The sequence below is a fragment of the Pituophis catenifer genome, unplaced genomic scaffold, assembly GCF_029215685.1.
Source record: "Pituophis catenifer annectens isolate HBS135680 unplaced genomic scaffold, rPitCat1.0.hap2 SCAF_2, whole genome shotgun sequence".
Classification (NCBI taxonomy): Eukaryota; Metazoa; Chordata; class Lepidosauria; order Squamata; family Colubridae; genus Pituophis; species Pituophis catenifer.
In genome coordinates this window covers 22781937-22796156 of record NW_027256882.1, presented here as the reverse complement: position 1 = coordinate 22796156, position 14220 = coordinate 22781937, and the positions used below count along the sequence as shown (strand labels likewise).

Below are 14220 nucleotides of genomic sequence, written 5' to 3'. Positions count from 1 at the left end.
TAATTTTTGGATAAAAATGCCCTATTGCAAAATAAATGCAAATATAAAGATGGCTAGTCTAGCTTTATAAGAAAAGAAAAGAAAAGAAAAGAAAAGAGAAGAGAAGAGAAGAGAAAAGAAAAGAAAAGAAAAGAAAAGAAAAGAAAAGCAAGAAAAGAGTTGAATTAGATTTGCAGGATCTGAAGCAGGGATGGGCTCCTGGGGGATCGCCGGGGTTCGGTGAAACCCCAAATACCACCCTGGCTGGCCCACCCCCTCCCGCCCCTCCCAGAAGTCTCCATGCAGCCCATTCATCATTCCAGGTAAGTGCAGGGGCCGCATGGAGGGTCTGGGAGGACAAAAAATGGGCCTACCGGAAGTTCTGGAAGTCCGGAAATGGGCCTGTTTCTGGCCTCCAGAGGTCCTCTGGAGGGGAACCTGGGGGAAGCTGTTTTTGCCATCCTGGAGGCTCAAGGAAAGCCTCTGGAGCCTGGGGATGGCAAAAAACACCTTCCCTGCAGGTGGCCAACTAGGCCATGCCCACCATGTCCATGCCCACCCAGCAACGCGGCAGCGAACCCGTTGCTAAAGAGTTATAAGAGCCTTGGTGGCACAGCAGACTAAAGTGCTGTTAACTAGCACCAGCTGCCTGCAATTACTGCAAGTTTAAATCTCACCAGGCTCAAGGTTGACTCAGCCTTCCGTCCTTTCGAGGTAGGTAAAATGAGGACCCGGATTGTGGGGGCAATAAGCTGACTTTATATAAAAAAGAACACCGCTTAGGGGGGCCCGAAAGCCCTACTAAGCAGGTATATACAAAAGTATGAAGGCTATTGCTTAACGCATTGTAAGCCGCCCTGAGTCTCCGGAGAAGGGCGGCATATAAATCAAACCAATAAATAAATAAATAAATAAATAAATAAATAAATAAATAAATAAATAAATAAATAAAGGATCTGAAGACCACCCTTGCTCTAAAGTCAAAATACTGATGCAGTTCATATTGAGCCAAAGGCTTCTTTCTCTGGAATTTGCTAGATTTGAAGGGAAGCACAATGAAAATTAGTTAAATTGATAGGAAATATTTTTTCTACTGCCCACATTTGATTATCTCCAAACAGGGGGTAATTGCTCACCTGTAAATGGGATTCACACCTACCTAAATAACTATAAATAAATATTCCTAGAATAAATGCCAAACTAAATCCATATTAATATATGGATTTTGGCCATCTATCATGGCCAAGCTAAAAGATGGTCTTGATCCTGAGTTCTCTGAAAGTGTATTACTGGAAAGATTTGGGGCCCATCTCACTGGCGCATCATCAAAGTTTAGAGCCACATCTGTGAATTCTCCCTTTGAACACCTGTCTACTGACATGTTCAGGGTTCAGGGAGGTGACATCTCTCTTGCAATTATTTAAATCACAGTGATTTATTTCTTGTCTTTATGTTCAGTCCACAGAGACGTTTCTGCAACCTTTCAGAAAATTTAGCACAAACATGTCAGAAATGTTTCAGTGATGGTGTCAGATTCAAAAGCAATGTTGAATGGAGTCTATGTCACAAATGTTGGGTGCATCAGTGGCTCTGGACATAGAGATAATCTAGGACTGATTTCAGGGAAGGAGGGACTATGTGTGTTTCCCTTGACTGAACTTGGTCTGGATCTAGAGCTTCTGTCTTGGAAGAGGTTTTGGTTTTTTCCAACTCTTCTTCTCATCCTTTTTGTTACAAGCGCATGTGCAATAGAGACATCTCAGTCAGGAACATAAGTCATGGTGCTGCTACTTCTCTTTGCACTGCTTCTGTGGCCATGGGGAGCTTGGGGGATGCACAAAGCCAAATGCCTCCTGAATTTGGAACAGGGTGAAGTGGACCCGCAGAAACATTACAAGCCAGGAGATTATTTCATTAGCGTCATAGTCTCTGCAATGAAGGCTGCGTTTCAACCTTTAAGCTTCAATAGAAGTCCTTCAACAGCTTTCTCCAAGTAAGTCAATCTTCCTGCACTGCATTGTAGACCCTTCACATTCAATGAAAGTCTAGGGTTCAACCAACCCAAAACACAAGGTGTTTTCTTTCACCCTTCAATCTGTCCCATTTACTTTTTTTTTTTTTGAAATTTTTTTATTTGAAAATACAAACTACACAAAACAAATCACGACAAAACATACAAAACATGTAGACATATAAACAAGAATTCAAATATATATTAAGCTTATCTTAACTGTACTGTATGTTCTTATTTGTGTTTTCGACGCCTTACTGCTATTGGTCTTTCTCTTATATCTATTTTGTTGGTTCATTGTTAAACCATATTCGTAAGTTTATCTTCATATTACTCTATTAAGTTACTTCACTTACATGCTAATTTCTCCCTTTTCTGCCTTCCAACCAAGTGTACCACTTTTCCCATACTAAATAGTAATCGTGTTCTTCTCTATTTTGTAGTTCCTTTATGAGTCTGTCCATTTCTGCACAATCCATGGTTTTGTTAATTACTTTTTCTTCCATTGGTATGTCACTTCCTTTCCAATTTTGTGCAAAAATTATTCGCGCTGCTGTCATTATATGAATAATTAAGTATTTGATTTCCTTTTCATATTGTCCATTTATTATGCCTAGTAGAAAGATTTCTGGTCTCATTTCTATTCTTTGCTGAATTATTTCTCCTATTTGTTTTCTAATTGTTAGCCAATATTGCTTTGCTAGCAGGCAGGTCCACCACATATGGTAATAAGTCCCTTTGTGGCGTTTACATTTCCAGCATGTTGAGGGGGTATTGGGGAACATTCTTGCCAGTCTAGCCGGTGGAAGGTGCCACCTATAGAACATTTTGTACAGGTTCTCTTTATAGGGTACAGACATAGTTAATTTATAGTTTATTGTCCATAATTTTTCCCACTTGTCTAATTCAATGTTGTAGCCAAAATTCTTTGCCCATGTTATCATATTTTCCTTGACTATTTCTTCTTCTAATTTGTATCCTCGTAGAAAATTATAAACTTTTTAAATCAATCATTACAAACCAGGAGATTATTTCATTAGCATCATAGTCTCTGCAATGAAGGCTGCATTTCAATTGTTAAGCTCCAATAGAACTCCTTCAACAGCTTTCTCCAAGTAAGTCAATCTTCCTGCACTGCATTGTAGACCCTTCGTATTCAATGAAAGTCTAGGGTTCAACCAACCCAAAACACAAGGTGTTTTCTTTCGCCCTTCAATCTGTCCCATTTACTAACTTACTTTCTGATTCTACCTTGAGTTCCCTATTGCACACTGCTGGCGAGGAAGCTCATTTCAAGCTTTCAAATAACAGAAATCAATCAAAATATTTTCCCCACCCACTTTTCTTTCCACCCGATCAGCAGAATTAGACTGTGGGCAGAGAGGGAGAGTCTGACCTCTCCCTCCACCTCACTCCTACGATGAACTGGACTGTGGGGGACACTGGCCCAAACACAGAGGGATGCTAACTATTCTCTCTGCATTGCAGATGAGATCATTCCATCATTGTTTTTCCACATCAAAATTTACCACTGGATAAAAGAGTCCCAGTTAAGAACATAGACATTCATGAATTTTGTAAATGTCTCTGGTTCTCATTCTTGAGTTCACGCCATAGAAGTAACAATCTTTTTTAAAATATTATATTGGTTGGTTGGTGGATTTGCTTATTTAGTTATGCAATTCATAGGCTGTGTGACTCTGGGTGGCTTATAATTAAAAGAAAAATAGAAATAAACATGTCCCTGAAACAACAAAAAACCCACAACAATGCTTCATTCATTAGAAGTTCAAACTTCACTCTGCCATACAGGTGTATGGGGAGACTAACCTGGTCTTTACGAACTTCTGAATGTCATCCATGGAGGAGCCATTCGCAGTTCTTCTAAACTGTTGATCTGACTTCAAAAATATTTATAATTAGAATATACTACAGCTAATAGTAAATAGGTCTTTTTAGCCATGAGAGCATTTCAACTATGTTTATTAAGACAGAGATAACAGCCCATCAAATATGAAATAGATACTTGAAAACCAAAACATGAAATTGAAGTGGTGTTAGTTTAACCAAGTAGGAGAGTGATTTTGAAATACTGCATGATCTGTAATTTTCTACGGTTTCTTCTTTTTCTATGGTAATGTTTTGGAACATTGCAAATTTTTTGGAACAATTGATTGATTGGATGAAAAATGTTACCATGGGGGAAAAGTTAAATGGTATTTTCATCAATGTGTTTGTACCTGCAGAAAAACACCCAAATTTTATTGGAAATTTGCACCTTTCCTATTTGCCATCGAGGATGTCAACCAGAATAGCCATCTCTTACCTAACATTACCTTGGGTTATAATATCTATGAAAATTTCTTCAAGGTGGAGATAACTTCAGAGGCTTTGCTGGATCTGCTTTCAGACGGGGAGGCCAATGTCCCCAACTACAAGTGTGGGAGGCAGAGAAACACAGTGGCTCTTATGGAAGAGGCTGAGACTGGCATCTCCATCCAGACTTCTACCATGTTGGGTACCTACAAAATCCCCCAGGTGTGTCTTTTTTGGAATCATTGAATGATTTCTCTTTGCAATCATGAAACTTTCAATAAGAGCTCCTTTGCTGTAAATGAACAGCAAAGATTGATTAGGGAAATGAGAGGAAATACATTTTGCTTTTTTCATTTAAAGTTCCACTGTCTTCCATTCCTTTCAGATCAGTTATAGTTTTGCTTCCCAGATTCTGAGGGATAAAACTCAGTTTCCTTTCTTCTACCCGATGCTCCCTGCTGAAGGAGCCCAGTATCCAGGGATTGTCCAACTGCTACTTCATTTCAGATAGACCTTGGTTGGTCTTGTTGCTCCAAAAACTGACCAGGGGGAGAGTTTCATGAGGACAATGCCTTCTTTGATGTTAAGCAATGGCATTTGTGCAGTTCTATATCAAAGTTTTACACTAAATGTTGCTGAAATGAATATAAAGTTACATGAATATTATAAATGGAGAAAAGTCAATGTCTTTGTTTATGGTTCAGAGACGAATTCATTCACAACAGGAATGATAATTATACAAGGTGGCCTTCAACTCATTCAGAAGCATGTTGTAGATAAAGTCTGGATCACAACAGCTCAGTGGGATCTCAGCCTTGATTTTATGTTTAGTGTCCATTCCTTGAAACACCTCGCTGGCATTTTTTCCTTTCTGATAAAGAAAAGCAAATGGGCAAACTATGATGATTTTGAGATCATTGTCACATCCATAATTAACTTTTTGGAGAAAACGTTTACATGCTCATCCACTAAGGATGCCTTTTCAGTGAAAGTTTGGACTCAGTACAGACAGAAAGAAAAACTGGAGTCTCTGAGGAAAGAGGAGATAGATGAGATCCTGGCTCTGGACAGCTACCTCATTTCCAACACCATCTGGACTTTGGGAAGGTCCTTAAATTCAGCTCATATATCCACATTCAAGAGATTAGTGAGGAACAGCGGGGCGAAGGTGGAAGCTCCAAGAGTGAAGGCATGGCAGGTATTTTCTTTCCATTAGACATGTTTTTCCTGCCTGTGGGAATCAGTTGTTGAAGTGAATGCCTTGGTTACTTATTCTGAAAAATCAAATTATCTTTTTTTTTTAAAAAAATATTTTTTTAATTTATATTTATATGCCGCCTTTCTCCGGAGACTCAGGGCGGCTTACAATGCATTAAGCAATAGCCTTCATACTTTTGTATCTTTTATACAAAGTCAACTTATTTCCCCCACAATCTGGGTCCTCATTTCACCTACCTTAGAAAGGATGGAAGGCTGAGTCAACCTTGAGCCTGGTGAGAATTGAACTCGCAATAATTGCAGACAGCTGGATGTTAAATGCTGCCTTAGTAGGAGGCATTAGCCTCCTACGCCAGTCAGGCTCTTGAAAGTCAATTCCAATTTAATTTGAACCTTCCATTTCCTTCACTTTCCTTTCCATTCCCTTTGATCCTTGTTTTGGCAATAGTTTCCTGTTTATTTTTATGTCTTTCAAAGTGAATACATTGATATCTTAATTGTTCATCCATCCTTTTATCTCACACTTTTATATGCAATACAAAAAAAGAAGAGTGTGATATCACACATAGAGACTATTGGAAACAAGCAGGTAATTCTCTCCAACCTTGGAAAGGAATGTTTTAGCAGAAAGAAAGATGATGTGGACTAATATTTTTGGATTATCAGTGATCAATCCCATGATAAATCACTCGTCTTCACCAGAGAACAATATGGGAAAGTAGGAAATGTGGAACTCCCTAACTCAACTGGGGAAGTGATGATATAAAACATGCAAAAAATTACAAAATAAGTCTCAGGTTATTATTCCTATGTTTATTGATACTTTCCTAAACAAGTTGGAAACAAAATAGAACCTGGTAGTTGAAGACAGAGAGAGAAATATTAAGATCCTTCCCAACATAGACCAAAGGGTATTTTCAAAGAATGTCTAATGTCCTTTCTAAGTTCTTCTTTTCCTTTGCATTTCAGCTTCATTCCTTCCTTCAAGACTCTCAGTTTCACAATCATTCCATAGAAGGAGTATATTTGGATGAAAAGGGAGATCTGACAGCTGACCTGGACATTGTGAACTGGGTCGTTTTCCCAAACAAATCTGTCAAGAGAATTAAATCTGGGAGTCTAGAAAAACTGACATCCCAGGATTTGAAATTTTCCATTGACCAGAAGAGTATCACACAGTTGGAAATGCTGAATAAGGTGGGACTGATATTTATTTTTGTTCCACTGAAAGTGCAACAATAGGATTAGACTATTGGGGTGGGAGAGGGCTTGCTTTGAGTTTTCATGTAAGCTGATCAGGCTGTCAAGAATGGAAACTTCTTATTCAGCTGGCCATGAAAAAGAGTCTATCCAACATTTCCCTGATAAATCTAACGTTTAAATGTAATTTGAAAGGCTAAATCTGTGGCGTGTATGAAACATCAGAAGGAAAGAGAAATAGGGATGGAATAGTTAATTATGTGTTTGATGAATTTCAGAATTCCTATTGGTTTCTAATTAGTCAAAGCTAATCCTTGCATTGGAGATCCCCAAATCCTTCTTTCCTTGACACTGTTCTGAAAATAACTTTATATTCTAGATTTTCTTCCTCTCTCTCCTCAGCCCCTGCCTCCTTCCAGGTGTGTGGAAAGCTGCCCTCCTGGTTTCATGAAGGTGCCTCAGGAAGGGAGGCCCATCTGCTGCTATGACTGTCATCCTTGCGCAGAAGGAACCATCTCCACCATGGAAGGTGAGTGACACCAGAGAAAAGAGGCAGACATTTGGAAAGACCATAGATCCTGATATTGTTCATACAAGAGTTTTTTGAAAAAGAAAAAAAATATTTTCATATGAATAATGTATTACATAATGAGTGATAAAAATAATCTTGGAATTTAAATCGGGAGCAAGTTATTAAAAAACAGGGGATCAATGATGGCTTTTTAAAATACTTTTAAAAAAGTATTTCTTGTTTTTCATTTTCTTTATTGATTAATCTCTATCAATTTTTCTTCGCATTTCTGGAAAAATTGAGAATTTCTGATCCTTTCTTCCCCTTCCCTTCCTTTCCCTTTCCATCTAATAATGCATGACTAAAATGCTGGACATTTATTTAACAGGACATTTATTTTACGTCCAACACGGGACCTTCCTTCCTTCCTTCCTTCCTTCCTTCCTTCCTTCCTTCCTTCCTTCCGCCTGCCTTATTTCCTTTCTTTCTTTCTTTCCTCCCTCCCTCCCTCCCTCCCTCCTGGCATGGGTGGGAGCCTAAATAAAAAGGGGATTCTACCAGTCAGGAAAACTGCTGTCCAGAGAAAAGATCTGACAATCTACAATCAGAAGTGAAATTAGTTGTGAAATGTCTTCCTTGCCAAAAATGCAGCCTCTGAAAGCATTCATAGCTCATCCTGGGAATGTGTGAGATGCAATGTCATTTGCCTTTGGCACTTTTTCTTCCTTGTTGTACTGCTTAAACTTCCCAATCATTGCTGTATCCTGCTTTTCTCCACCCCTATTCATTTACCCCATCACCAGCTTCACTCCAAAAATGAATGTGATTGAAAAACATGCTGTGCAGTAGATGTTAATCTTAATCCTAACAACTGCCAAGCTTAGTAATGGGAATTCTAGTCCCAGCTGTGATCCTAAATTGAGAACTCCATGTATACGTCTAATGGAAGAACATGCTTTACAATTCATGTTAATCTCACTCTTTTCAGATGCTGAAAAATGTACAAAATGTCCAGCAAGTCAGTATCCAAACATCAACAGAGATAAATGTATACCTAAGGTTGAAACTTTCCTTTCCTATCCAGAAAATTTGGGGATCATCCTAGTTTTCCTTGCCTTATTTCTGTCTTTGGTAACAGGATTAGTCTTGGGAATCTTCATTAAATTCCAAGAAACTCCCATAGTCAAAGCCAACAACCGGGATCTCTCCTACATCCTCCTCATCACCCTCCTGCTTTGTTTCTTGACCTCCTTCCTGTTCATTGGCCGGCCAATGAGAGCCACCTGTCTTCTCCGACAAGCAGCCTTCAGCAATATCTTCTCAGTGGCCATTTCTACTGTCTTGGCCAAAACAGTCACTGTGGTGTTAGCCTCCTTGGCCACAAAACCTGGGAGTAAAGTGCAGAGATGGCTGGGGAAGAGCCTGGCCAACTCCATCATCCTTTCTTGTTCAGGTGTCCAAGTTGTTGTCTGCAGCATCTGGCTGGGCATTTCACCCCCATTTCCTGATTTGGACATATACTTGCAGTCCGGGGAGATCATTCTTCAATGTAATGAAGGTTCTGTTGCCATGTTCTACCTTGCTCTGGGCTACATGGGCTTCCTTGCTGTTATCTGCTTCATGGTGGCTTTCTTTGCCAGGAATCTCCCTGGAGCTTTCAATGAAGCCAAGCTCATCACCTTCAGCATGCTGGTCTTCTGCAGTGTCTGGGTTTCCTTTGTACCCACCTATCTTAGCACCAAGGGGAAGTATATGGTGGCTGTGCAGGTCTTCTCCATCTTGGCCTCTAGTGCCAGCCTGTTAGGCTTCATTTTTATTCCCAAATCTTACATTATTTTCTTAAGACCTGATCTGAATACAAAGGAACATTTGATGTCAAAATAAAATAGAAATTAAATTATTGTATATGAGGCACTATCTGATGGGGTAAGAAGACTTCATCTCCATCCCATCCATCCCTTAGCTCTCTTAGTATGATTTTAGTATAGTTTTTAATAATATTCTAATTCTGTGTTGTTTTAATCTTTTTAAACTATTTTTTTATGGTTTTATAACCTGTAAGCCACCCAGAGTCAACTTGTATGGGAGATGGACTGTGTTACATATCAAGTTGGGTTGCTGGGTGTTCTGATTGGCGGATTCATAGGGCAGCGTCTGATTGGTTGTTCACTGACAGCGGGATATATATAAGGAGCTGTCAAGCATGGGATGTTGATTCAATTGTAATTGAGTTATGAAATAAAGCTGTTGCCGTTTATAGTGTCCCTGCCGATCCTGTCAGTGCGTCCGATAGAATGAAATAGTGGCGACGAGGATGGGATCACGATCGGACCCCTGGAAGACGAGTTAAGGGGTTTTCTGTGGCGTTGGGACCCCTCACACATCAGATTAGTCGGGTGAGCAGGAGAACGGGAGGAGGAAAATGGGGGCGGTGCAGAGTTTTGCTCCATGCAATTTGGCGACGGAGTCATGGGAGGCGTTTGTAGCCCGATTTGATTGCTATCTGATTGCAAATGACTACCGTGAGTTGTCCAGCGAACGCAAACGGGCGTACTTTCTGAGTTTCTGCGGCCCGGAAATGTTCGAGACGGCGATGACTCTCATGGCCCCGCAGTCTGTGCATGCAGGGACATGGGAGGAGTTCATGTCAAAGTTAAAAAATCATTATGCCCCCGCGCTGTCCCGGATCGCTCGCCATCAGCATTTCTATCATCGGGACCAAGCTGACAGTGAGTCAATTAGTCAATATGTAGCGGCACTATGGAAAGCGGCTAGACATTGTCAATTTGTGGATCTTGACGATTATTTGAAGCGCACCCGGAAGACCACCGGGAGCCAGTGCAGCTCGTGCAGGAGGGGTGTTACATGGGAACGCCTTGTCGCTCCCATTACCACCTGTGCGGCTGCACTCTGCCCCAGTTGGAGCCTCCGGGTGCTCCTCAAGGGGAGCCCCATGTAGAGAGCGTTACAATAGTCCAGGCAGGATGTGACGAGGGCATTAGTGACCGTGCGTAATGAGTCCCGATCTAGAAAGGGACTGGCGGATCAGGCGAACCTGATGAAAAATCCTCCTGGTCACGGCCTTCAAGTGCTCTTCTAAAGACAGCTGTGAATATCAGGAGGACGCCCAAGTTGCGCGCCCTCTCCCTGAGGGCCAATGATTCGCCCCCAATAGTCAGTGATGGTACCAACTGACTATATCGGGACATCGGAAACCACAGCCACTCGGTCTTGGATGGGTTGAACCCTGATGCAGCCCTGAACGAAATCGAGTTTGACACCCCTGCAATAGGTAATGGAGCTGAGGTCACTTCCTTTGTCTGCTTTCCTTCAGAAATGAAAAAGGGGAAAAAAATTAAAGAAACTAGGAAAGAAATTATCTCCCATAAATTAAGAGGTTGGTTGGGGCAGTTTGAGAATGCCACCTACTGCTTCCTACTGCATGTTTGAATTGTTCTAATAAGATAATAGACTTTGGTCTTATATCTCTACATATTGAATACATTTAATCAATTTCCAACAAATAAGAAGTTATTTTTCTCCCAGAGGGTCAATTGAGTGGTGTTCCAATAGTGAGCCTGGATGGTTAGATTTTTGAGGATATGAAGGCTCCATGAAGGCTGAAATGAAGAAGGGATTGATCAGCCTAGGCATGAGTAAATTTTACGCACAATACTGGAAGGAGAAAGACCCACCACCGGAAGAACTTATCATTAGGAAAATATTGGAGTGCGCAGAGATAAGTAAATTAACCCATGAAATAAATAATGATGAGAATTCATACTACTATACAGTGTGGGGAAGGTGGTACGAATGGATGAATGATAAAATTAAGGAAGGAGATAAAGGTGCAGAATCCAATTAGAAACATATAGTATAAGTGGGGCTTCCTGTCTGGCTTCCGTCACCGCCAGACAGTCCTCTGAGACCCCCAGCCCCGTTGCCTGTAAAGAGCTGCCTTTACATCTGAAAGGCGGCTCGAAAAACTCCATTTCCTGAAGGAAATGTGAGACAGAGCAGGCGAGGGCAGGTAGAGCCCTCTGTGAAGTCCCCAGAGTTCTTTTTTTTACTCTTGGGGACGAGCAGGTTGTGGCTCCCTATTTCCGCTCACTGCTGCTCCGGGCTTTGGGAGAACTCTGCCTTTTTGCAGAGCTAGGCGCTGGAACCGGACTAATCAACGAAACTAACAGATCATCTGAATAAGCAGGATGAAATTCGAATCGGGGATCCTAAACTGCAAGTATTCTAACCCCAAGACTGATTTTAAAGTTAAAGAAGAGTGAAAGGAGGAAAAAGGAGAGTTTAAAATGGCGACTGGCTGAGGCTTGAGAAAAGCTGAAAGTGAAACTCCTTCCGTTTGAATAGCTTATAACGTTACAAAGTTACAAAGTTACAAAGTATCTAGCAAAAGTGCTGGTTAGAAGTGAGAGGAAAAATTCTTATTTCATGTTTCTTCCTTCTTAGAGACTTGTTATTGATATTGTTTGGAGAGAAGTCTTTTTCTTTAAAAGGAAAAAGGAAAAAAAATCTTTTGTGTGGCAGGATGGCGTTAAAACTGACAAAGCCAGATAACCAAGCCATGGGGGGGCTCTCCCATTTGTAAATCGCATGAACAAGTTGAGAGTTTGCAGATGCAGAAGAATGGCCTCATAGACCTAAAAAAAATTTTACTAGAGGAGATGGCAAGACATGATAAAACTGTGAATCTGAATCTTGAAAATTTTAGACAGGAAATTAAAGAGTTGATTCAACAAAAGTATGATATTCTGAAGCAACATATGAAAAGTTTTATAGAAATAATTCTGAAGATGGATGAAATTATACATTCAAAAATAGACACTAAGGAAGTTGATGATAAGATTTATAATTTGGATAATAAAATACAAAGAATTGAAAATGATTTAATAAGGATTCAAGAAAAAAGCTCAGAAGTAGAGTTTAAAAAAATAAAGGAAGCTGACTATAAGACTTACAATGTGGATAATATAAAACAAAGGATTGAAAATGAAACCACAATAATGCAATTCAGACTCATGGAATTTGTGGTTAGAATTAGGGGAATACAGGAAGATAAAAGACAAGATTTGAGAAAGATGTCTGCTGAAATTCTGGCTGGGATTTTAAAGGTTAGCCCTGAAGATGTATCCTGCAAGATTGATAAGGCCTACAGAGTTAATTCTTGGGTGGCAAAGCAAAGGCAGTTGCCTAGAGATGTGGTGATTTACTTTACTGATAAAGAAATAAGAAATGATATTGTGCAAAAGTCTTTCAACTCCACTCTTGAAATGCATGGAAGGAAGATCTGGATATTTAAAGAACTACCGCCTAAGATGTTAAAAGGTAGAAAAGATTTTGGATTTTTGGTGACTGAACTAAAGAAACAAAACATCCCATTCAGGTGGGATGTCCCAGTTGGTATAATATTGAGATATCAAGGAGAACGATATCAATTAAATACTGTTGAAAAATCGGAAGAATTTTACTATAAGGTTTTCAAAATGGGTTTAACATCTCCATGTATAATACACGAGGGGAATAAAGAAAGGCAAAATCAACAAGAGATTGAAATTCAGGCTAAGCAGATGGAGGTGGAGGTAACGGAAAAACAACAAGTTACAGAGGCTTTTGTGGATGAGCCGCTTCTGGACTCTCCTTTGGAGGCTATAGTTGGATTACCTATAAATACAAGAGAGGCGGCTTCGGATTCTAATGTGATGACTTATCAAGTTACAGACCAGCATGAAAACCAAACAGTTGATATACAACTCATAGAAAGGAAACCAGGATGGAGATCTAAGCCACAAAAAGTTAAGAAAAGAAGAAGCAGGTCCTACAAAAATAAAAACTTTTAGACCAAACAACAGTGTAATGCCAGTTACTCAAGAGATGATTGAATATTTAGAAATTTAGTTGAAGCAAAGTATTGGTTTACATTATCCTGAGGAGAGTGACAGATCTCTGTAGTGCTGTACTCTTGGGATATGAAGATGGCCATAAATTGAGTGGATTGGAATTTTCTATTTTGGATTCTTTGACAAATAGATTACGTTTATGCTGAGCTATAAGGCAAGAGAACTATGGGATTGGGGCATGCAGAAGATCTGGCTGTTACTCCAACATGGAGGTTGGAATTAATAATCTAGATGGATGACATTATAGACACTATATGGAATATAAATATAAAGTCACTCAGGTGGTTTTTTTTATATATGAAAATATTTACTATTGATGGGGGCGGATGGTAATTGAAGATACCGAACATACTGTTGGAATTAGGATGTGATGTTACCCTAACATGGGTAATGGAATTAACAATCCAGCCGTGAGGCATTACAGAAGATATCATATGGATTACAAACTTAAAGTCAATTGAGGATTTTATATATATATATGTAAATAATTTTTTTTTAGTGGAACGGGTAGAAGAATAAAGATATTGAAAATATTATGTATGTAGACCTGTAGGAAAGTGGGTGGAGATAGGTTGGTTTACTGATTGTTTAGTTTAGGAGAAGGGATGTTATGTTATATCAATATACGTAAAAGATTTGAATTAAGAGATATATGTATGGGGGAGGAGGAAATGGATAGATTATGAGTTGAAATTGCTAAATTAGGATTTATTATATAGTTTCACAGCTGAAAGTTGCTTTGAATGTTGCTTTGAAATGTATAGTATAAGGGGGATATAATAATATTGTTAGAAAGAAAGGGTTAGTATATGGGGGGGTGGTACAAAAGGATGGTAAAGTATTATATAATCTGTTATTAATTTGGGTTTTATTTTGGAGAAGCCACAGGGGGAGGGGAGGGGGAGGGGGAGGGGGGTTAGGGTGGAGGGGGGGGGAAAGGGGGAAAAATTTGTATTTGAAAAACTTTTTCAATAAAAAAAAAGAAACATATAGTATAAGTGACACCAGATTTTTTTTTCGTGTAATTATGTATAAACACTGCATATCCGATGTCAAACAGAATTGTCATTATA

General features: G+C 39.6%; 2 pseudogenes; one reads left to right on the top strand and one right to left on the bottom strand.

Moving 5' to 3' along the window:
- Positions 1–14220, bottom strand: part of LOC139309996 (zinc finger protein 850-like) — a 247364-nt pseudogene that overhangs the window by 181828 nt on the left and 51316 nt on the right.
- Positions 1812–9119, top strand: LOC139313447 (vomeronasal type-2 receptor 26-like; annotated as a pseudogene).